The 25,487-nt window shown below is 38.8% G+C and overlaps 3 long non-coding RNA genes across 7 annotated transcripts; 1 reads left to right on the top strand and 2 right to left on the bottom strand.

The window, feature by feature from the left end:
* Window positions 1-627: 627 nt before the first annotated feature.
* Window positions 628-15,274, bottom strand: LOC126993997 (uncharacterized). The gene is made up of 2 exons (XR_007748645.1): window positions 15,178-15,274; window positions 628-736 (listed from the first exon to the last, which is right to left on the bottom strand). It is a non-coding gene; the product is annotated as an uncharacterized LOC126993997 (long non-coding RNA).
* LOC126993999 (uncharacterized) lies at window positions 3,126-12,495 on the bottom strand. Of its 4 annotated transcripts, none has more exons than XR_007748651.1 (4): window positions 12,091-12,495; window positions 9,363-9,702; window positions 4,275-4,444; window positions 3,126-3,252 (listed from the first exon to the last, which is right to left on the bottom strand). It is a non-coding gene; the product is annotated as an uncharacterized LOC126993999 (long non-coding RNA). The 4 variants fall into 4 exon arrangements; XR_007748652.1 differs by lacking the exon at window positions 12,091-12,495 and adding an exon at window positions 10,385-10,466; XR_007748649.1 differs by lacking the exon at window positions 12,091-12,495 and adding an exon at window positions 10,215-10,331.
* On the top strand, window positions 7,475-14,995 carry LOC126993998 (uncharacterized). Of its 2 annotated transcripts, XR_007748648.1 has the most exons (6): window positions 7,475-7,870; window positions 8,211-8,550; window positions 8,881-8,944; window positions 9,115-9,220; window positions 13,139-13,886; window positions 14,568-14,995. It is a non-coding gene; the product is annotated as an uncharacterized LOC126993998 (long non-coding RNA). The 2 variants fall into 2 exon arrangements; XR_007748646.1 differs by lacking the exons at window positions 9,115-9,220; window positions 13,139-13,886 and adding exons at window positions 9,965-10,136; window positions 10,307-10,476 and having other exon boundaries at window positions 8,211-8,944.
* Window positions 15,275-25,487: the final 10,213 nt, after the last annotated feature.

Genomic DNA, 25,487 nt, shown 5'->3' with positions numbered 1-25,487 from the left:
CATCTTTATTTATCAACAGCACACACACACACACACACACACACACACACACACACAGGGGAGGTCATGTGGCTATCTATGGTGTGGGTTGGGTTGCTGTCTAAGAGGGCATGTGTCTGTAGGGTGACATCCTGTTGACCTTGTGACCTGAGACAGAGAGGGGGGTCCTTTTATGTGGCTGGGGGGTAGGTGTCTGTGGGGATTGTCAACATACTGTGGTAGGACATCCTGTGGGGTCCTGTGGGCTGTGGTGAGGTGAGGTGAGATATATATATATATATATATATATATATATATATATATATATATATATATATATATATATATCTTGAACATCTCCAGGACTTGTTGAGTCTCCCAGGTGATCTCTTCTCCTGACACTGCCACATCAAGAGGAGGAAAGAGAGAGAGGAGGTACTCTCTGTGTGTATATATGTATGTCTGTGTATAAGGTTCCATTGGCGAGATCTTCCCCCGGCCTTCTATGGGGCTCAAATTATGCCCCCACAGAAGGGTTCGGGGAGGAGCCAGTCTGTGGAACCTGATTGAACGTTGTCAAAATATATATTAATAAAGTTTTTGAAATTAAGAAGAAATTGTGTGTTTTACTGTGTGTGTGTATGAGTGTGTGAGTGTGTGTGTGTGTGTGTGTGAGAGAGAGAGAGAGAGAGTACTTCTTCTTCTCCTTCTTCTGTTCCTCTTGTTATCTCTTCCTCCTCTTCTTCTTCCTCCGAATCTGTGAATACAAATTTTTATTAATGGAATGAAATGGAAGAGAGAGATTTAAGGAAGGAGAGAAAAGGAAGGAAGGAAATGGGTATAAATTTGATGAATGGAGGAGGAAGAGTAAGTAGGAGAGAGAGAGAGAGAGAGAGAGAGAGAGAGAGAGAGAAACATACATTTAGAGAGAGTAGAACTGACAGCCTTACACACACACACACAATGCTCAAATACACAGGTAAAGCACAAGACATTATTAATTAAGTAAGTTACCTAAGGAAAGAATTATATTGTTATAGTATGAGACATTATTATAACATAGAGAGAGAGAGAGAGAGAGTCAGTCACAAATCTCTCTCTCTCTCTCTCTCTCTCATATAGATAGATAGATATAATGTACTACAACACAAAGCCCACCAATATATACTCAACCCCTTGACTGCAAATTTCCTAAAAAGACAACATTTCCAAGCTACAGCAATGGATCAAAAAGTGTCTGCTACAATTCAATGAAGGAAAATCTAATGTCTTGCACCTTGGGAGGGGATACCCAGCACACCAATACCACATGGGAAGCACTCCACTATCCACCACAGGGGCAGAGAAAGACCTGGGAGTGTATGTTACCAGGCTACCAGTGAAGGGATACCCAGCACACCAATACCACATGGGAAACACTCCACTATCCACCACAGAGAGAGAGAGAGAGAGAGAGAGAGAGAGAGAGAGCGAGAGCGCGAGAGAGAGGAATCCAGCATAGTGAGAGGGAACAGACCCCAGGAGACAGGACACAACACCTGTGGTCATATGCGGAGAGAGACAGAAGGGAAGGAATTATAGGAGAAGGAACAGACCCCAGGAGACGGGACACAACATCTGTGGTCATATGCGGAGAGAGACAGAAGGGAAGGAATGATAGGAGAAGGAACAGACCCCAGGAGGCAGGACACAACATCTGTGGTCATATGCCGGAGAGAGACAGAAGGGAAGGAATTATAGGAGAAGGAACAGACCCCAGGAGACGGGACACAACATCTGTGGTCATATGCGGAGAGAGACAGAAATGGAAGGAATTATAGGAGAGGAACAGACCCCAGGAGACGGGACACAACATCTGTGGTCATATGCGGAGAGAGACAGAAGGGAAGGAATTATAGGAGAAGGAACAGACCCCAGGAGACGGGACACAACATCTGTGGTCATATGCGGAGAGAGACAGAAGGGAAGGAATTATAGGAGAAGGAACAGACCCCAGGAGACAGGACACAACATCTGTGGTCATATGCCGGAGAGAGACAGAAGGGAAGGAATTATAGGAGAAGGAACAGACCCCAGGAGACGGGACACAACATCTGTGGTCATATGCGGAGAGAGACAGAAGGGGAGGAATTATAGGAGAAGGAACAGACCCCAGGAGACAGGACACAACATCAGTGGTCATATGCGGAGAGAGACAGAAGGGAAGGAATTATAGGAGAGGAACAGACCTCAGGAGACAGGACACAACCCGATTAATACCTGGTACCCATTCACTGCTGGGTGGCAAGGGGCGTGAAGTATCGAAAAGCCCCAAATTTTCCGCTCTGCCCAGGAATCGAACCCGGGCTCTCTCAGGAGGAGGAGTAGGAGGAAGGAAGGGAGAGGAGGAGGATGAGGAAGAGAGATAAGGAAGAGGAGGAAGGGAAAGAGATTAAACAGAAAAGAAGGAAGAAAAAATGAAAAGGCATACAATTTAGAAGCACACAAGCAACTAGCCATACAAGCTCTCTTGCTTAATAAATATTGCTGGAAATGACCTCAAGGGAATGGGCAAGGAAGGGAGGTTGAAGATACCCTAAACTCAACAAAACCTGACAAAAACCAAACAGTTACTATATGGATTGACTCAGAAAATTCATATATGCTTCCTTACTAGTGAGACTTTCAATACAACTAAGTGAGGTCATTCTTTGTTGATTCATACTGTAAAGTGCTGGCTATCATGTGTTTGAAGATACCCTAAACTTAACCTAACATAACCTATCAAAACAAAAAACATTTACTATATATGGATTGACTCAGAAAATTCATATATGCTTCCTTACTAGTGAGACTTTCTATAGAACTAAGTGAGGTCATTCTTTGTTGATATATACTGTAAAATACTGGCTATCAAGTGTTTGAAGATACCCTAAACTTAACCTAACATAACCTATCAAAAACCCCAAACAGTTACTATATGGATTCACTCAGAAAATTCATATATGCTTCCTTACTAATGAGACTTTCAATACAACTAAGTGAGGTCATTCTTTGTTGATTTATACTGTAAAGTGCTGGCTATCATGTGTTTGAAGATACCCTAAACTTAACCTAACATAACCTATCAAAACCGCAAACAGTTACTATAGGTCTTGACTCAGAAAATTCATATATGATTCCTTACTAATGAGACTTTCTATACAACTATGTGAGGTCATTCATTGTTGATTTATACTGTAAAGTGCTGGCTATCATGTGTTTGAAGATACCCTAAACTTAACCTAACATAACCTATCAAAACCGCAAACAGTTACTATAGGTCTTGTCTCAGAAAATTCATATATGCTTCCTTACTAATGAGACTTTCAATACAACTAAGTGAGGTCATTCTTTGTTGATTCATATTGTAAAGTGCTGGCTATCATGTGTTTGAAGATATCCTAAACTTAACCTAACATAACCTATCAAAACCCCACACAGTTACTATAGGTCTTGACTCAGAAAATTCATATATGCTTCCTTACTAATGAGACTTTCTATAGAACTAAGTGAGGTCATTCTTTGTTGATATATACTGTAAAATGCTGGCTATCATGTGTTTGAAGATACCCTAAACTTAACCTAACATAACCTATCAAAACCCGAAACAGTTACTATATGGATTGAGTCAGAAAATTCATATATGCTTCCTTACTAATGAGAATTTCTATACAACTAAGTGAGGTCATTCTTTGTTGATTTATACTGTAAAGTGCTGGCTATCAAGTGTTTGAAGATACCCTAAACTTAACCTAACATAACCTATCAAAACAAAAAACAGTTACTATATATGGATTGACTCAGAAAATTCATATATGCTTCCTTACTAGTGAGACTTTCTATAGAACTAAGTGAGGTCATTCTTTGTTGATATATACTGTAAAATACTGGCTATCAAGTGTTTGAAGATACCCTAAACTTAACCTAACATAACCTATCAAAACCCCAAACAGTTACTAAATGTCTTGACTCAGGAAATTCATATATTCTTCCTTACTAATGAGACTTTCTATACAACTAAGTGAGGGAATTCTTTGATGATTTATACTGTAAAGTGCTGGCTATCATGTGTTTGAAGATACCCTAAACTTAACCTAACATAACCTATCAAAACCCCAAACAGTTACTACAGGTCTTGACTCAGAAAATTCATATATGCTTCCTTACTAATGAGACTTTCTATAGAACTAAGTGAGGTCATTCTTTGTTGATATATACTGTAAAGTGCTGGCTATCATGTGTTTGAAGATACCCTAAACTTAACCTAACATAACCTATCAAAACCACTAACAGTTACTATAGGTCTTGTCTCAGAAAATTCATATATGCTTCCTTACTAATGAGACTTTCAATACAACTAAGTGAGGTCATTCTTTGTTGATTCATACTGTAAAGTGCTGGCTATCATGTGTTTGAAGATACCCTAAACTTAACCTAACATAACCTATCAAAACCCCAAACAGTTACTATAGGTCTTGACTCAGAAAATTCATATATGCTTCCTTACTAATGAGACTTTCTATAGAACTAAGTGAGGTCATTCTTTGTTGATATATACTGTAAAGTGCTGGCTATCATGTGTTTGAAGATACCTAAACAACCTAACATAACGTATCAAAACCCTAACCAGTTACTATACGAGTAGATCTTGACTCAGAAAATTCATATATGCTTCCTTACTAATGAGACTTTCTATAGAACTAAGTGAGGTCATTCTTTGTTGATATATACTGTAAAATGCTGGCTATCATCTGTTTGAAGATACCCTAAACTTAACCTAACATAACCTATCAAAACCCCAAACAGTTACTATAGGTCTTGACTCAGAAAATTCATATATGCTTCCTTACTAATGAGACTTTCTATAGAACTAAGTGAGGTCATTCTTTGTTGATATATACTGTAAAATGCTGGCTATCATCTGTTTGAAGATACCCTAAACTTAACCTAACATAACCTATCAAAACCCCAAACAGTTACTATAGGTCTTGACTCAGAAAATTCATATATGATTCCTTACTAATGAGACTTTCTATACAACTATGTGAGGTCATTCTTTGTTGATTTATACTGTAAAGTGCTGGCTATCATGTGTTTGAAGATACCCTAAACTTAACCTAACATAACCTATCAAAACCACTAACAGTTACTATAGGTCTTGTCTCAGAAAATTCATATATGCTTCCTTACTAATGAGACTTTCAATACAACTAGGTGAGGTCATTCTTTGTTGATTCATACTGTAAAGTGCTGGCTATCATGTGTTTGAAGATACCCTAAACTTAACCTAACATAACCTATCAAAACCACTAACAGTTACCATAGGTCTTGACTCAGAAAATTCATATATGCTTCCTTACTAGTGAGACTTTCTATAGAACTAAGTGAGGTCATTCTTTGTTGATATATACTGTAAAATGCTGGCTATCATGTGTTTGAAGATACCCTAAACTTAACCTAACATAACCTATCAAAACCCCAAACACTTACTTTATGGATTGACTCAGAAAATTCATATATGCTTCCTTACTAATAAGACTTTCAATACAACTAAGTGAGGTCATTCTTTGTTGATATATACTGTAAAGTGCTGGCTATCATGTGTTTGAAGATACCCTAAACTTAACCTAACATAACCTATCAAAACCCCAAACAGTTACTATATATGGATTAACTCAGAAAATTCATATATGCTTCCTTACTAATGAGACTATCTATACAACTAAGTGAGGTCATTCTTTGTTGATATATACTGTAAAGTGCTGGCTATCATGTGTTTGAAGATACCCTAAACTTAACCTAACATAACCTATCAAAACCCCAAACAGTTACTACAGGTCTTGACTCAGAAAATTCATATATGCTTCCTTACTAATGAGACTTTCTATACAACTAAGTGAGGTCATTCTTTGTTGATTTATACTGTAAAGTGCTGGCTATCATGTGTTTGAAGATACCCTAAACTTAACCTAACATAACCTATCAAAACCCCAAACAGTTACTATAGGTCTTGTCTCAGAAAATTCATATATGCTTCCTTACTAATGAGACTTTCTATACAACTAAGTGAGGTCATTCTTTGATGATTTATACTGTAAAGTGCCGGCTATCATGTGTTTGAAGATACCCTAAACTTAACCTAACATAACCTATCAAAACCCCAAACAATTACTTAAGGGATTGACTCAGAAAATTCATATATGCTTCCTTACTAATGAGACTTTCTATAGAACTAAGTGAGGTCATTCTTTGTTGATATATACTGTAAAATACTGGCTATCAAGTGTTTGAAGATACCCTAAACTTAACCTAACATAACCTCTCAAAAACCCCAAACAGTTACTATATGGATTCACTCAGAAAATTCATAAATGCTTCCTTACTAATGAGACTTTCAATACAACTAAGTGAAGTCATTCTTTGTTGATTTATACTGTAAAGTGCTGGCTATCATGTGTTTGAAGATACCCTAAACTTAACCTAACATAACCTATCAAAACCCCAAACAGTTACTATAGGTCTTGACTCAGAAAATTCATATATGCTTCCTTATTAATGAAAATTTCTATACAACTAAGTGAGGTCATTCTTTGTTGATTTATACTGTAAAGTGCTGGCTATCATATGTTTGAAGACACCTTAAACTTAACCTAACATAACCTATCAAAACCGCAAACAGTTACTATAGGTCTTGTCTCAGAAAATTCATATATGCTTCCTTACTAATGAGACTTTCAATACAACTAAGTGAGGTCATTCTTTGTTGATTCATACTGTAAAGTGCTGGCTATCATGTGTTTGAAGATACCCTAAACTTAACCTAACATAACCTATCAAAACCCCAAACAGTTACTACAGGTCTTGACTCAGAAAATTCATATATGCTTCCTTACTAATGAGACTTTATATACAACTAAGTGAGGTCATTCTTTGTTGATTTATACTGTAAAGTGCTGGCTATCATGTGTTTGAAGATACCCTAAACTTAACCTATCAAAACGTCAAACAGTTATTATATGGATTGACTCAGAAAATTCATATATGCTTCCTTACTAATGAGACTTTCTATACAACTAAGTGAGGTCATTCTTTGATGATTTATACTGTAAAGTGCTGGCTATCATGTGTTTGAAGATACCCTAAACTTAACCTAACATAACCTATCAAAACCACTAACAGTTACTATAGGTCTTGTCTCAGAAAATTCATATATGCTTCCTTACTAATGAGACTTTCAATACAGCTAAGTGAGGTCATTCTTTGTTGATTCATACTGTAAAGTGCTGGCTATCATGTGTTTGAAGATACCCTAAACTTAACCTAACATAACCTATCAAAACCCCAAACAGTTACTATATATGGATTAACTCAGAAAATTCATATATGCTTCCTTACTAATGAGACTTTCTATAGAACTAAGTGAGGTCATTCTTTGTTGATTCATACTGTAAAGTGCTGTCTATCATGTGTTTGAAGATACGCTAAACTTAACCTAACATAACCTATCAAAACCCCAAACAGTTACTATAGGTCTTGACTCAGAAAATTCATATATGCTTCCTTATTAATGAAAATTTCTATACAACTAAGTGAGGTCATTCTTTGTTGATTTATACTGTAAAGTGCTGGCTATCATGTGTTTGAAGATACCCTAAACTTAACCTAACATAACCTATCAAAACCCCAAACAGTTACTATAGGTCTTGACTCAGAAAATTCATATATGCTTCCTTACTAACGAGACTTTCTATACAACTAAGTGAGGTCATTCTTTGTAGATTTATATTGTAAAGTGCTGGCTATCATGTGTTTGAAGATACCCTAAACTTAACCTAACATAACCTATCAAAACCCCAAACAGTTACTATAGGTCTTGACTCAGAAAATTCATATATGCTTCCTTACTAACGAGATTTTCTATACAACTAAGTGAGGTCATTCTTTGTAGATTTATATTGTAAAGTGCTGGCTATCATGTGTTTGAAGATACCCTAAACTTAACCTAACATAACCTATCAAAACCCCAAACAGTTACTACAGGTCTTGACTCAGAAAATTCATATATGCTTCCTTACTAATGAGACTTTCTATAGAACTAAGTGAGGTCATTCTTTGTTGATTTATACTGTAAAGTGCTGGCTATCATGTGTTTGAAGATACCCTAAACCTAACCTAACATATCCTATCAAAACCCCAAACAGTTACTATAGGTCTTGACTCAGAAAATTCATATATGCTTCCTTACTAATGAGACTTTCTATACAACTAAGTGAGGGAATTCTTTGTTGATATATACTGTAAAGTGCTGGCTATCATGTGTTTGAAGATACCCTAAACTTAACCTAACATAACCTATCAAAACCCCAAACACTTACTTTATGGATTGACTCAGAAAATTCATATATGCTTCCTTACTAATAAGACTTTCAATACAACTAAGTGAGGTTATTCTTTGTTGATTTATACTGTAAAGTGCTGGCTATCATGTGTTTGAAGATACCCTAAACTTAACCTAACATAACCTATCAAAACCGCAAACAGTTACTATAGGTCTTGACTCAGGAAATTCATATATGCTTCCTTACTAATGAGACTTTCTTTACAACTAAGTGAGGCCATTCTTTGTTGATTTATGCTCTAAAGTGCTGGCTATCATGTGTTTGAAGATACCCTAAACTTAACCTATCAAAACGTCAAACAGTTACTATAGGTCTTGACTCAGAAAATTCATATATGCTTCCTTACTAATGAGACTTTATATATAACTAAGTGAGGTCATTCTTTGTTGATTTATATTGTAAAGTGCTGCCTATCATGTGTTTGAAGATACCCTAAACTTAACCTAACATAACCTATCAAAACCCCAAACAGTTACTATAGGTCTTGACTCAGAAAATTCATATATGCTTCCTTACTAATGAGACTTTCTATACAACTAAGTGAGGTCATTCTTTGTTGATTTATACTGTAAAGTGCTGGCTATCATGTGTTTGAAGATACCCTAAACTTAACCTAACATAACCTATCAAAACCCCAAACAGTTACTATATGGAGTGATTCAGAAAATTCATATATGCTTCCTTACTAGTGAGACTTTCTATAGAACTAAGTGAGGTCATTCTTTGTTGATTCATACTGTAAAGTGCTGGCTATCATGTGTTTGAAGATACCCTAAACTTAACCTAACATAACCTATCAAAACCCCAAACAGTTACTATAGGTCTTGACTCAGAAAATTCATATATGCTTCCTTACTAGTGAGACTTTCAATACAACTAAGTGAGGGAATTCTTTGATGATTTATACTGTAAAGTGCTGGCTATCATGTGTTTGAAGATACCCTAAACTTAACCTAACATAACCTATCAAAACCACTAACAGTTACTACAGGTCTTGTCTCAGAAAATTCATATATGCTTCCTTACTAATGAGACTTTCAATACAACTAAGTGAGGTCATTCTTTGTTGATTTATACTGTAAAGTGCTGGCTATCATGTGTTTGAAGATACCCTAAACTTAACCTAACATAACCTATCAAAACCCCAAACAGTTACTTAAGGGATTGACTCAGAAAATTCATATATGCTTCCTTACTAATGAGACTTTCAATACAACTAAGTGAGGTCATTCTTTGTTGATTCATACTGTAAAGTGCTGGCTATCATGTGTTTGAAGATACCCTAAACTTAACCTAACATAACCTATCAAAACCCCAAACAGTTACTATAGGTCTTGACTCAGAAAATTCATATATGCTTCCTTACTAATGAGACTTTCTATACAACTATGTGAGGTCATTCTTTGTTGATATATACTGTAAAGTGCTGGCTATCATGTGTTTGAAGATACCCTAAACTTAACCAAGCATAACCTATCAAAACCCCAAACAGTTACTATAGGTCTTGACTCAGAAAATTCATATATGATTCCTTACTAATGAGACTTTCTATAGAACTAAGTGAGGTCATTCTTTGTTGATATATACTGTAAAGTGCTGGCTATCATGTGTTTGAAGATACCCTAAACTTAACCTAACATAACCTATCAAAACCCGAAACAGTTACTATATATGGATTAACTCAGAAAATTCATATATGCTTCCTTACTAATGAGACTTTCTATACAACTAAGTGAGGTCATTCTTTGTTGATATATACCGTAAAGTGCTGGCTATCATGTCTTTGAAGATACCCTAAACTTAACCTAACATAACCTATCAAAACCACTAACAGTTACTATAGGTCTTGTCTCAGAAAATTCATATATGCTTCCTTACTAATGAGACTTTCAATACAACTAAGTGAGGTCATTCTTTGTTGATTTATACTGTAAAGTGCTGGCTATCATGTGTTTGAAGATACCCTAAACTTAACCTAACATAACCTATCAAAACCCCAAACAGTTACTACAGGTCTTGACTCAGAAAATTCATATATGCTTCCTTACTAATGAGACTTTCTATACAACTAAGTGAGGTCATTCTTTGTTGATTTATACTGCAAAGTGCTGGCTATCATATGTTTGAAGATACCCTAAACTTAACCTAACATAACCTATCAAAACCCCAAACAGTTACTAAAGGTCTTGACTCAGAAAATTCATATATGCTTCCTTACTAGTGAGACTTTCAATACAACTAAGTGAGGGAATTCTTTGATGATTTATACTGTAAAGTGCTGGCTATCATGTGTTTGAAGATACCCTAAACTTAACCTAACATAACCTATCAAAACCCCAAACAGTTACTATAGGTCTTGTCTCAGAAAATTCATAAATGCTTCCTTACTAATGAGACTTTCTATACAACTAAGTGAGGGAATTCTTTGATGATTTATACTGTAAAGTGCTGGCTATCATGTGTTTGAAGATACCCTAAACTTAACCTAACATAACCTATCAAAACCCCAAACAGTTACTATATGGATTGACTCAGAAAATTCGTATTTATGCTACCTTACTAACGAGACTTTCTATACAACTAAGTGAGGTCATTCCTTGTTGATTTATACTGTAAAGTGCTGGCTATCATGTGTTTGAAGATACCCTAAACTTAACCTAACATAACCTATCAAAACCCCAAACAGTTACTATAGGTCTTGACTCAGAAAATTCATATATGCTTCCTTACTAATGAGACTTTCTATACAACTAAGTGAGGTCATTCTTTGTTGATTTATACTGTAAAGTGCTGGCTATCATGTGTTTGAAGATACCCTAAACTTAACCTAACATAACCTATCAAAACCCCAAACAGTTACTATATGGATTAACTCAGAAAATTCATATATGCTTCCTTACTAATGAGACTTTCTATACAACTAAGTGAGGGAATTCTTTGTTGATTCATACTGTAAAGTGCTGGCTATCATGTGTTTGAAGATACCCTAAACTTAACCTAACATAACCTATCAAAACCCCAAACAGTTACTATAGGTCTTGACTCAGAAAATTCATATATGCTTCCTTACTAATGAGACTTTCTATACAACTAAGTGAGGGAATTCTTTGTTGATTCATACTGTAAAGTGCTGGCTATCATGTGTTTGAAGATACCCTAAACTTAACCTAACATAACCTATCAAAACCCCACACAGTTACTATATATGGATTAACTCAGAAAATTCATTTATGCTTCCTTACTAATGAGACTTTCTATACAACTAAGTGAGGTCATTCTTTGTTGATTCATACTGTAAAGTGCTGGCTATCATGTGTTTGTAGATACCCTAAACTTAACCTAACATAACCTATCAAAACCCGAAACAGTTACTATATATGGATTAACTCAGAAAATTAATTTATGCTTCCTTACTAATGAGACTTTGAATACAACTTAGTGAGGTCATTCTTTGTTGATATATACTGTAAAGTGCTGGCTATCATGTGTTTTAAGATGCCCTAAACTTAACCTAACATAACCTATCAAAACCCCAAACAGTTACTATATGGATTCACTCAGAAAATTCATATATGCTTCCTTACTAATGAGACTTTCAATACAACTAAGTGAGGTCATTCTTTGTTGATTGATACTGTAAAGTGCTGGCTATCATGTGTTTGAAGATACCCTAAACTTAACCTAACATAACCTATCAAAACCACTAACAGTTACTATAGGTCTTGTCTCAGAAAATTCATATATGCTTCCTTACTAATGAGACTTTCAATACAACTAAGTGAGGTCATTCTTTGTTGATTCATACTGTAAAGTGCTGGTTATCATGTGTTTGAAGATACCCTAAACTTAACCTAACATAACCTATCAAAACCCCAAACAGTTACTATAGGTCTTGACTTAGAAAATTCATATATGCTTCCTTACTAATGAGACTTTGAATACAACTTAGTGAGGTCATTCTTTGTTGATATATACTGTAAAGTGCTGGCTATCATGTGTTTGAAGATACCCTAAACTTATCCTAACATAACCTATCAAAACCCCAAACAGTTACTATATGGATTGACTCAGAAAATTCATATATGCTTCTCTACTAATGAGACTTTCTATACAACTAAGTGAGGGAATTCTTTGTTGATTTATACTGTAAAGTGCTGGCTATCATGTGTTTGAAGATACCCTAAACTTAACCTAACATAACCTATCAAAACCCCAAACAGTTACTATAGGTCTTGACTCAGAAAATTCATATATGCTTATTTACTAATGAGACTTTCAATACAACTAAGTGAGGTCATTCTTTGTTGATTCATACTGTAAAGTGCTGGCTATCATGTGTTTGAAGATACCCTAAACTTAACCTAACATAACCTATCAAAACCCGAAACAGTTATTATATGGATTGACTCAGAAAATTCATATATGCTTCCTTACTAGTGAGACTTTCAATACAACTAAGTGAGGTCATTCTTTGTTGATTTATACTGTAAAGTGCTGGCTATCATGTGTTTGAAGATACCGTAAACTTAACCTAACATAACCTATCAAAACCCCAAACAGTTCCTATAGGTCTTGACTCAGAAAATTCATATATGCTTCCTTACTAGTGAGACTTTCAATACAACTAAGTGAGGTCATTCTTTGTTGATTTATACTGTAAAGTGCTGGCTATCATGTGTTTGAAGATACCGTAAACTTAACCTAACATAACCTATCAAAACCCCAAACAGTTCCTATAGGTCTTGACTCAGAAAATTCATATATGCTTCCTTACTAGTGAGACTTTCAATACAACTAAGTGAGGTCATTCTTTGTTGATTTATACTGTAAAGTGCTGGCTATCATGTGTTTGAAGATACCCTAAACTTAACCTAACATAACCTATCAAAACCCCAAACAGTTACTATATGGATTGACTCAAAAAATTCATATATGCTTCCTTACTAACAAGACTCTCTATACAACTAAGTGAGGTCATTCTTTGTTGATTTATACTGTAAAGTGCTGGCTATCATGTGTTTGAAGATACCCGGCCTAAACTTAACCTAACATAACCTATCAAAACCACTAACAGTTACTAGAAGTCTTGACTCAGGAAATTCATATATGCTTCCTTACTAATGAGACTTTATATACAACTAAGTGAGGTCATTCTTTGTTGATTTATACTGTAAAGTGCTGGCTATCATGTGTTTGAAGATACCCTAAACTTAACCTAACATAACCTATCAAAACCCCAAACAGTTACTATAGGTCTTGACTCAGAAAATTCATATATGATTCCTTACTAATGAGACTTTCTATACAACTATGTGAGGTCATTCTTTGTTGATATATACTGTAAAGTGCTGGCTATCATGTGTTTGAAGATACCCTAAACTTAACCTAACATAACCTATCAAAACCGCAAACAGTTACTATAGGTCTTGACTCAGAAAATTCATATATGCTTCCTTACTAATGAGACTTTCTATACAACTAAGTGAGGTCATTCTTTATTGATTTATACTGTAAAGTGCTGGCTATCATGTGTTTGAAGATACCCTAAACTTAACCTAACATAACCTATCAAAAACCCCAAACAGTTACTATATGGATTGACTCAGAAAATTCATATATGCTTCCTTACTAATGAGACTTTCAATACAACTAAGTGAGGTCTTTCTTTGTTGATTCATACTGTAAAGTGCTGGCTATCATGTGTTTGAAGATACCCTAAACTTAACCTAACATAACCTATCAAAACCCCAAACAGTTACTATAGGTCTTGACTTAGAAAATTCATATATGCTTCCTTACTAATGAGACTTTCTATAGAACTAAGTGAGGTCATTCTTTGTTGATATATACTGTAAAATACTGGCTATCAAGTGTTTGAAGATACCCTAAACTTAACCTAACATAACCTATCAAAACCCCAAACAGTTACTATATGGATTGACTCAGAAAATTCATATATGCTTCCTTACTAATGAGACTTTCTATACAACTAAGTGAGGGAATTCTTTGTTGATTTATACTGTAAAGTGCTGGCTATCATGTGTTTGAAGATACCCTAAACTTAACCTAACATAACCTATCAAAACCCCAAACAGTTACTATATGTCTTGACTCAGAAAATTCATATATGCTTCCTTACTAATGAGACTTTCTATACAACTAAGTGAGGGAATTCTTTGATGATTTATACTGTAAAGTGCTGGCTATCATGTGTTTGAAGATACCCTAAACTTAACCTAACATAACCTATCAAAACCCCAAACAGTTACTATAGGTCTTGACTCAGAAAATTCATATATGCTTCCTTACTAATGAGACTTTCTATACAACTAAGTGAGGTCATTCTTTGTTGATATATACTGTAAAGTGCTGGCTATCATGTGTTTGAAGATACCCTAAACTTAACCTAACATAACCTATCAAAACCCCAAACAGTTACTATAGGTCTTGACTCAGAAAATTCATATATGCTTCCTTACTAATGAGACTTTCTATACAACTAAGTGAGGGAATTCTTTGTTGATTTATACTGTAAAGTGCTGGCTATGATGTGTTTGAAGATACCCTAAACTTAACCTAACATAACCTATCAAAACCCCAAACAGTTACTATAGGTTGACTCAGAAAATTCATATATGCTTCCTTACCAATGAGACTTTCTATACAACTAAGTGAGGTCATTCTTTGTTGATATATACTGTAAAGTCCTGGCTATCATGTGTTTGAAGATACCCTAAACTTAACCTAACATAACCAGCTGTGGCCTCTAATGACTCACTCTTTGTTCTCCACACAGGTACAAATGACGTCACCACGACCCGGTCTGAGGAACTGCTGGACAAGTACCGTAGAGTAGTTCTCCAAAATGATCTGAAATAGGTCGTTTTGTATTAGTGCATTTACAGAGGAAAGTTTGGTTTAGTCGGCGCAACATCTGTGGTCATATGCCGGAGGGAGGCAGAAGGGAGAATTATAGGAGAAGGGAACAGTTGGAAAGTTTGGTTTAGTGGCGCAACATCTGTGGTCATATGCGGAGGGAGGCAGAAGGGAAGAATTATAGGAGAGGAACAGACCCCAGGAGGCGGGACACAACCCCGATTAATACCTGGTACACTGCTGGGTGGACAGGGGCGTGGGGATCGGAAAAGCCGCCCAAATTTTTCCACCCGGGAATCGAATCCGGGCTCTCTCGGTTCTAACAAGTGTTTCTTGAGGTTCATGGTACAGAAGAAGGGTCAGACTACCACCAGGGTCATAAAACTACTCCTGGAAATGCCTACAACTCCTACGAAAGCCTTGTCAAATATGTGTTTCTAGGTTCACAGTACAGAAGAAGGGTCACACCACCACCAGGGTCATAGAACTACTCCTGGAAATGCCCATAACTCCTACGAAAGCCTTGTCAAATATGTGTTTCTAGGTTCACAGTACAGAAGAAGGGTCACACCACCACCAGGGTCATAGAACTACTCCTGGAAATGCCCACAACTCCCACGAAAGCCTTGTCAAATATGTGTTTCTAGGTTCATGGTACAGAAGAAGGGTCACACCATCACCAGGGTCATAGAACTACTCCTGGAAATGCCCACAACTCCTACGAAAGCCTTGTCAAATATGTGTTTCTAGGTTCACAGTACAGAAGAAGGGTCACACCACCACCAGGGTCATAGAACTACTCCTGGAAATGCCCACAACTCCTACGAAAGCCTTGTCAAATATGTGTTTCTAGGTTCACAGTACAGAAGAAGGGTCACACCACCACCAGGGTCATAGAACTACTCCTGGAAATGCCCATAACTCCTACGAAAGCCTTGTCAAATATGTGTTTCTAGGTTCACAGTACAGAAGAAGGGTCACACCACCACCAGTGTCATAGAACTACTCCTGGAAATGCCCATAACTCCTATGAAAGCCTTGTCAAATATGTGTTTCTAGGTTCACAGCACAGAAGAAGGGTCACACCACCACCAGGGTCATAGAACTACTCCTGGAAATGCCCACAACTCCTACGAAAGCCTTGTCAAATATGTGTTTCTAGGTTCACAGTACAGAAGAAGGGTCACACTACCACCAGGGTCATAGAACTACTCCTGGAAATGCCCATAACTCCTATGAAAGCCTTGTCAAATATGTGTTTCTAGGTTCACAGTACAGAAGAAGGGTCACACCACCACCAGGGTCATAGAACTACTCCTGCAATTGTCCACAACAACTCCCACGAAAGCTTGTCAAATAAGTGTTCTTGGGCGCCGAAATGTCTTATGATACAACTCTTACTGTATGCATCAATTCATGTATGTATATGTTACAGTAAGATTGTGAAACTAGGGATATCGTGAAATCCCTAGAACTTTCAGAGAATTCGTGAAATTACTGTTTCACTTCGGGACTTCATGAAATTCCTGAAATATTTATGGATTTCATGTATTTACTGGTTTCACTGCAAACCCTCGTCACCTCAAAGCATCGTCATGAGTAAACAAAATGTACAGCCATGGCCGATAGTCCTTGACCAGGTGGTGGGGAATAACTGTACAGGGCGCTCGAACCACTTGATCTTTCAAACCACTCTCAACTTACAGATGGAATGCTTGGAACTTCAGTGGTTCCAAAACTTGCTTCTAGAATCAGAACTTCAGTGGTTCCAAAACTTGCTTCTAGAATTGGAACTTCAGTGGTTCCAAAACTTGCTTCTAGAATTGGAACTTCAGTGGTTGGAAAACTTGCTTCTAGAATTGGAACTTCAGTGGTTCCAAAACTTGCTTCTAGAATTGGAACTTCAGTGGTTCCAAAACTTGCTTCTAGAATTGGAACTTCAGTGGTTCCAAAACTTGCTTCTAGAATTGGAACTTCAGTGGTTCCAAAACTTGCTTCTAGAATGTGAACTTCAGTGGTTCCAATACTTGCTTCTAAATTGGAACTTCAGTGGTTCCAAAACTTGCTTCTAAATTGGAACTTCAGTGGTTCCAAAACTTGCTTCTAGAATTGAACTTCAGTGGTTGGAAAACTTGCTTCTAGAATTGGAACTTCAGTGGATCCAAAACTTGCTTCTAAATTGGAACTTCAGTGGTTGTAAAACTTGCTTCTAGAATTTGAACTTCAGTGGTTCCAAAACTTGCTTCTAGAATTGGAACTTCAGTGGTTCCAAAACTTGCTTCTAGAATTGGAACTTCAGTGGTTGGAAAACTTGCTTCTAGAATTGGAACTTCAGTGGTTGTAAAACTTGCTTCTAGAATTTGAACTTCAGTGGTTCCAAAACTTGCTTCTAGAATCGGAACTTCAGTGGTTCCAAAACTTGCTTCTAGAATTTGAACTTCAGTGGTTCCAAAACTTGCTTCTAGAATTGGAACTTCAGTGGCTCGAAAACTTGCTTCTAGAATTTGAACTTCAGTGGTTCCAAAACTTGCTTCTAGAATTGGAACTTCAGTGGCTCGAAAACTTGCTTCTAGAATTGGAACTTCAGTGGTTCCAAAACTTTAGCTTCTAAATTGGAACTTCAGTGGTTCCAAAACTTGCTTCTAGAATTGGAACTTCAGTGGTTCCAAAACTTGCTTCTAGAATTGGAACTTCAGTGGTTCCAAAACTTGCTTCTAGAATTGGAACTTCAGTGGTTCCAAAACTTGCTTCTAGAATTGGAACTTCAGTGGTTCCAAAACTTGCTTCTAGAATTGGAACTTCAGTGGCTCGAAAACTTGCTTCTAGAATTGGAACTTCAGTGGTTCCAAAACTTGCTTCTAGAATCAGAACTTCAGTGGTTGGAAAACTCGCTTCTAGAATCGGAACTTCAGTGGTTCCAAAACTTGCTTCTAGAATTTGAACTTCAGTGGTTGGAAAACTTGCTTCTAGAATTGGAACTTCAGTGGTTGGAAAACTTGCTTCTAGAATCGGAACTTCAGTGGTTCCAAAACTTGCTTCTAGAATCGGAACTTCAGTGGTTCCAAAACTTGCTTCTAGAATTGGAACTTCAGTGGTTGGAAAACTTGCTTCTAGAATCGGAACTTCAGTGGTTGGAAAACTTGCTTCTAGAATCGGAACTTCAGTGGTTCCAAAACTTGCTTCTAGAATTGGAACTTCAGTGGTTCTAAAACTTGCTTCTAGAATTGGAACTTCAGTGGTTCCAAAACTTGCTTCTAGAATTGGAACTTCAGTGGTTGGAAAACTTGCTTCTAGAATTGGAACTTCAGTGGTTGTAAAACTTGCTTCTAGAATTTGAACTTCAGTGGTTCCAAAACTTGCTTCTCGAATTTGAACTTCAGTGGTTGGAAAACTTGCTTCTAGAATTGGAACTTCAGTGGTTCCCAAAACTTGCTTCTAAATTGGAACTTCAGTGGTTCCAAAACTTGCTTCTAGAATCGGAACTTCAGTGGTTTAAAACTTGCTTCTAGAATCGGAACTTCAGTGGTTCAAAACTTGCTTCTAAATTGGAACTTCAGTGGTTGGAAAACTTGCTTTGGAACTTCAGTGGTTCCAAAACTTGCTTCTAGAATCGGAACTTCAGTGGTTCCAAACTTGCTTCTAGAATTGGAACTTCAGTGGTTGGAAAACTTGCTTCTAGAATTGGAACTTCAGTGGTTGTATTTTGCTTCTAGAATTTGAACTTCAGTGGTTCCAAAAACTTGCTTCTAGAATTGAACTTCAGTGGTTCCAAAACTTGCTTCTAGAATAGGAACTTCAGTGGTTTCAAAACTTGCTTCTAATTGGAACTTCAGTGGTTCAAACTTGCTTCTAGAATTGGAACTTCAGTGGTTCCAAAAACTTGCTTCTAGAATTGGAACTTCAGTGGTTCCAAAACTTGCTTCTAGAATCGGAACTTCAGTGGTTCCAAACTTGCTTCTAGAATTGGAACGTGGTTCTGAGTGGTTCCAAAACTTGCTTCTAGAATTGGAACTTCAGTGGTTCCAAAACTTGCTTCTAGAATCAGAACTTCAGTGGTTGGAAAACTCGCTTCTAGAATCGGAACTTCAGTGGTTCCAAAACTTGCTTCTAGAATTTGAACTTCAGTGGTTGGAAAACTTGCTTCTAGAATTGGAACTTCAGTGGTTGGAAAACTTGCTTCTAGAATCGGAACTTCAGTGGTTCCAAAACTTGCTTCTAGAATCGGAACTTCAGTGGTTCCAAAACTTGCTTCTAGAATTGGAACTTCAGTGGTTGGAAAACTTGCTTCTAGAATCGGAACTTCAGTGGTTGGAAAACTTGCTTCTAGAATCGGAACTTCAGTGGTTCCAAAACTTGCTTCTAGAATTGGAACTTCAGTGGTTCCAAAACTTGCTTCTAGAATTGGAACTTCAGTGGCTCGAAAACTTGCTTCTAGAATTGGAACTTCAGTGGTTCCAAAACTTGCTTCTAGAATCGGAACTTCAGTGGTTGGAAAACTTGCTTCTAGAATCGGAACTTCAGTGGTTCCAAAACTTGCTTCTAGAATCGGAACTTCAGTGGTTCCAAAACTTGCTTCTAGAATCGGAACTTCAGTGGTTCCAAAACTTGCTTCTAGAATCGGAACTTCAGTGGTTCCAAAACTTGCTTCTGGACCTGTCAGTGTAGGTAATGATGTGCTGCCCAGTGAACAGGTGTGCGTGTGGTGCTGTGTGGTGGAGGGTTACAACTTACTATTAAAGGCCAGTGTTAGCTGTAAGTGATTGTGTTTGCCTTTCTCTCTCTCTCTCTCTCTCTTAACCCAAAGTTTGACTGCAAGTTTGGCATAACACACATTAACACAATTAACCTAACAAGGCTACTTTTGATCATCACTTGAACTTTACACAGTTTGTTACTTGAACTTTACACAGTTTGTTACTTGAACTTTACACAGTTTGTTACTTGAACTTTACACAGTTTGTTACTTGAACTTTACACAGTTTGTTACTTGAACTTTACACAGTTTGTTACTTGAACTTTACACAGTTTGTTTATTCAGTTTGTTTGTTTGTTTGTTTCAGATTGCTTTTGAAACACAGCCACAGCTAAACACAGGGACGGTAGAGCATGCTGAGTCAGTCTATTCTAAAATAACATGAATGTTATACTAATACATTGTACTTGATTTTATACATGATTTTTATGATATGATGATTTATGAATAAAATTTCAAAATAAATCTTCTGTTATTCTATGTATTTACAATCATCAGGGATTTCATGAAATAACTGTATTATCATTTCAGTAAATACATCAAATCCCTATAATATTTTAGTAGTTTCATGAAGCATTTACTATCATCAGGGATTTCATGAAATAACTGTATTATCATTTCAGTAAACACATCAAATCCCTAGATATTTCAGTAATTTCATGAAGTCCCTAAGTGAAACAGTAATTTCACGAATTCCCTGAAAGTTTTAGAGGTTCACGAAATTCCTAGTTTCACAATCTTCCTGTAACATATATATGAAGGAATAAAATCTCTGCACTTCAACAAGGAGGTTTTGAGATGACTTTTAGGGAAACAATTCTGCTGTGAACTGTAAAGTCCCCAAGCACATATAAGTGGGGTATTTTGTTGCCCTGAGCTGTCTCCTCTCTTGTGAAAAATATAAACAAATGAAGTAACAGCTGTGATTCCTGACCTGCCTGATGAATAATCCCAGAGCCAGGCTCCAGAATCCAACTCCATACTTGGCCCAGCAGTAGCGAAATTGTAGACCTCTTTGCTGATTTCAATGGCTGGAGATCCTGAGGGCCATCGATCTGTAAGTCAGGCAGCGTTAACTCCTTGACTGTGGATTTCTACAAGAACACCTCAAGCCACAGAAATGGAACAAAAGTGGCTACAGTTCAATGAAAATGTAATCTTGGAGAATCACAAGCCACAGATTCCCAAAGGAAAAGTTGGAAAGTTTGGTTTAGTCAGCATAACATCTGTGGTCATATGCGAGAGACAGAAGGAAGGAATTATAGGAGAAGGAACAGTTGGAAAGTTTGGTTTAGTGGGCGTAACATCTGTGGTCATATGCAGGAGAGAGACAGAGGGGAAGAATTATAGGAGAAGGGAACAGTTGGAAAGTTTGGTTTAGTCGGCAACATCTGTGGTCATATGAGAGAGAGACAGGAGGGGAAGGAATTATAGGAGAAGGAATAAGGAAGGTAGGAAGGGTGATTGGAGAGGAAGGAATTATAGAAGGCAATTGGAAGTTTGGTTTAGTGAAACATCTGTGGTCATATGCGGAGGAAAACCAGAGAAGTGGGACAGAGAAGGAATTATAGAGGAAAGGAGAAGGGCGTTGAACAGTCTGGAGAATCTGGTTTAGTGAAGTGCTGAAAAACATCTGTGGTCATATGCGGAGAGAGACAGAAGGGAAGGAATTATAGGAGAAGAACAGTTGGAAAGTTTGGTTTAGTCAGCGCAACATCTGTGGTCATATGCGGAGAGAGACAGAGGAAGGAATTATAGGAGAAAGGGAACAGTTGGAAAGTTTGGTTTTAGTAACATCTGTGGTCATATGCCGGAGAGAGACAGAAGGAAGGAATTATAGGAGAGGATCGGTTGGAAATTTTGGTTTAGTGGGCGCAACATCTGTGGTCATATACCGGAGAGAGAGAGAAGGGAAGAATTATAGGAGAATTGAACAGTTGGATAGTTTGTTTTAGTCGGCGCTTCATATGTGGTCATATGCAGGAGAGAGACAGAAGGGAAGGAATTATAGGAGAAGGAACAGTTGGAAAGTTTGGTTTAGTCGGCGCAACATCTGTGGTCATATGCGGAGAGAGACAGAAGGGAAGGAATTATAGGAGAAGGGAACAGTTGGAAAGTTTGGTTTAGTCAGCGCAACATCTGTGGTCATATGCCGGAGAGAGACAGAAGGAAGGAATTATAGGAGAAGGAACAGTTGGAAAGTTTGGTTTAGTGGCAACAACATCTGTGGTCATATGCCGGAGAGAGACAGAAGGAAGGAATTATAGGAGAAGGAACAGTTGGAAAGTTTGGTTTAGATCAGTGGGCGCAACATCTGTGGTCATATGCCGGAGAGAGACAGAAGGAAGGAATTATGAAGGAACAGTTGGAAAGTTTGGTTTAGTCGGCATAACATCTGTGGTCATATGCCGGAGAGAGACAGAAGGGAAGAATTATAGAAGGAACAGTTGGAAAGTTTGGTTTAGTCAGCGCAACATCTGTGGTCATATGCAGGAGAGAGAACAGAAGGAAGGAATTATGGGGAGGAATAGTTGGAAAGTTTGGTTTAACTTAACATCTGTGGTCATATGGAGAGAGACAGAAGGAAGGAATTATAGGAGAAGGAACAGTTGAAAGTTTGGTTTAGTCAGCGCAACATCTGTGGTCATAATCAGGAGAGAGACAGAACGGGGAAGGAATTATAGGAGAACAGTTGGAAGTTTGGTTTAGTCGGCGCAACATCTGTGGTCATATACGGAGAGAGACAGAAGGGAAGAATTATAGGAGAAGAACAGTTGGAAAGTTTGGTTTAGTCGGCGCAACATCTGTGGTCCTTATGCCGGAGAGAGACAGAAGGGAAGGAATTATAGGAGAAGGAACAGTTGGAAAGTTTGATTTAGTGAGCAACATCTGTGGTATATGCCGGAGAGAGACAGAAGGGAAGGAATTATAGGAGAAACAGTTGAAAGTTTGGTTTTAGTCAGCGCAACATCTGTGGTCATATGCGGAGAGAGACAGAAGGGAAGGAATTATAGGAGAAGGGAACAGTTGGAAAGTTTGGTTTGGTGGAAGCAGTGGGCACATCTGTGGTCATATGCCGGAGAGAGACAGAAGGGGAAGGAATTATAGGAGAAAGAACATTTGGAAAGATTTGGTTTAGTCAGCGCAACATCTGTGGTCATATGCCGGAGAGAGACAGGAGGGAAGGAATTATAGCAGAAGGAACAGTTGGAAAGTTTGGTTTAATGAGCAACATCTGTGGTCATATGCGGAGAGAGACAGAGGAAGGAATTATAGGAGAAGGAACAGTTGGAAAGTCTGGTTTAGTCGGCGCAACATCTGTGGTCATATGCTGGAGAGAGACAGAAGGGAAAGGAATTATAGGAGAAAGAAACAGTTGGAAGGGACTTGAGGAGCCATTTACCAGTTTACATAAGTCATACCTTGACAGAAAGAAATGCCAATATACTTGAGAGACAGCAAGGAAAGGGTTAAAGAGATCCCTTCCCCACTGGGGTGCCAGCGCACCTGAGGGAGATAGTCTTGTTGCAAGCTTAGCAAGGAAAGGGTTAAAGAGATCCCTTCCCCACTGGGGTGCCCGAGCGCACCTGAGGGAGATAGTCTTGTTGCAAGCGCTTAGCAAGGAAAGGGTTAAAGAGATCCCTTCCCCACTGGGGTGCCAGCGCACCTGAGGGAGATAGTCTTGTTGCAAGCGCTTAGCAAGGAAAGGGTTAAAGAGATCCCCTTCCCCCACTGGGGTGCCAGCGCACCTGAGGGAGATAGTCTTGTTGCAAGCGCTTAGCAAGGAAAGGGTTAAAAGATCCTTCCCCCACTGGGGTGCCAGCGCACCTGAGGGAGATAGTCTTGTTGCAAGCGCTTAGCAAGGAAAGGGTTAAAGAGATCCCTTCCCCACTGGGGTGCCAGAGCGCAACTGAGGGAGATAGTCTTGTTGCAAGCGCTTAGCAAGGAAAGGGTTAAAAGATCCCTTCCCCACTGGGGTTCCCGAGCGCACCTGAGGGAGATAGTCTTGTTGCAAGCGCTTAGCAAGGAAAGGGTTAAAGAGATCCCTTCCCCACTGGGGTGCCCGAGCGCACCTGAGGGGATAGTCTTGTTGCAAGCGCTTAGCAAGGAAAGGGTTAAAGATCCCCTTCCCACTGGGGTGCCAGCGCACCTGAGGGAGATAGTCTTGTTGCAAGCGCTTAGCAAGGAAAGGGTTAAAGAGATCCCTTCCCCACTGGGGTGCCCGAGCGCACCTGAGGGAGATAGTCTTGTTAGCACTTAGCAAGGAAAGGGTTAAAGAGATCCCTTCCCCACTGGGGTGCCAGAGCGCACCTGGGGAGATAGTCTTGTTGCAAGCGCTTAGCAAGGAAAGGGTTAAAGAGATCCCCTTCCCCACTGGGGTGCCAGCGCACCTGAGGAGATAGTCTTGTTGCAAGCGCTTAGCAAGGAAAGGGTTAAAGAGATCCCTTCCCCACTGGGGTGCCGAGCGCACCTGAGGGAGATAGTCTTGTTGCAAGCGCTTAGCAAGGAAAGGGTTAAAGAGATCCCTTCCCCACTGGGGTGCCCGGCGCACCTGAGGGAGATAGTCTTGTTGCAAGCGCTTAGCAAGGAAAGGGTTAAAGAGATCCCCTTCCCCACTGGGGTGCCAGAGCGCACCTGAGGAGATAGTCTTGTTGCAAGCGCTTAGCAAGGAAAGGGTTAAAGAGATCCCTTCCCCACTGGGGTGCCAGCGCACCTGAGGAGATAGTCTTGTTGCAAGCGCTTAGCAAGGAAAGGGTTAAAGAGATCCCTTCCCCACTGGGGTGCCAGCGCACCTGAGGGAGATAGTCTTGTTGCAAGCGCTTAGCAAGGAAAGGGTTAAAGAGATCCCTTCCCCCACTGGGGTGCCAGCGCACCTGAGGGAGATAGTCTTGTTGCAAGCGCTTAGCAAGGAAAGGGTTAAAGAGATCCCTTCCCCACTGGGGTGCCAGCGCACCTGAGGAGATAGTCTTGTTGCAAGCGCATAGCAATGAAATAGTTAAAAGATCCCTTCCCCACTGGGGTGCCCGAGCGCACCTGAGGAGATAGTCTTGTTGCAGCTTAGCAAGGAAAGGGTTAAAGAGATCCCCTTCCCCACTGGGGTGCCCGAGCGCGCCTGAGGGAGTTATTCTTGTTGCAAGCGCTTAGCAGGGAAGGGTTAAAGAGATCCCTTCCCACTGGGGTGCCAAGCGCACCTGAGGGAGATAGTCTTGCAAGCGCTTAGCAAGGAAAGGGTTAAAGAGATCCCCTTCCCCACTGGGGTGCCCGAAGCGCACCTGAGGGAGATAGTCTTGTTGCAGCGCTTAGCAAGGAAAGGGTTAAAGAGATCCCTTCCCACTGGGGTGCCGAGCGCACCTGAGGGAGATAGTCTTGTTGCAAGCGCTTAGCAAGGAAAGGGTTAAAAGAGATCCCCTTCCCCCACTGGGGTGCCCGAGCGCACCTGAGGGAGATAGTCTTGTTGC

The sequence above is a fragment of the Eriocheir sinensis genome, unplaced genomic scaffold, assembly GCF_024679095.1.
Source record: "Eriocheir sinensis breed Jianghai 21 unplaced genomic scaffold, ASM2467909v1 Scaffold702, whole genome shotgun sequence".
In the NCBI taxonomy this organism is placed as follows: domain Eukaryota; kingdom Metazoa; phylum Arthropoda; class Malacostraca; order Decapoda; family Varunidae; genus Eriocheir; species Eriocheir sinensis.
This window is presented reverse-complemented; position numbering and strand designations above follow the sequence as displayed.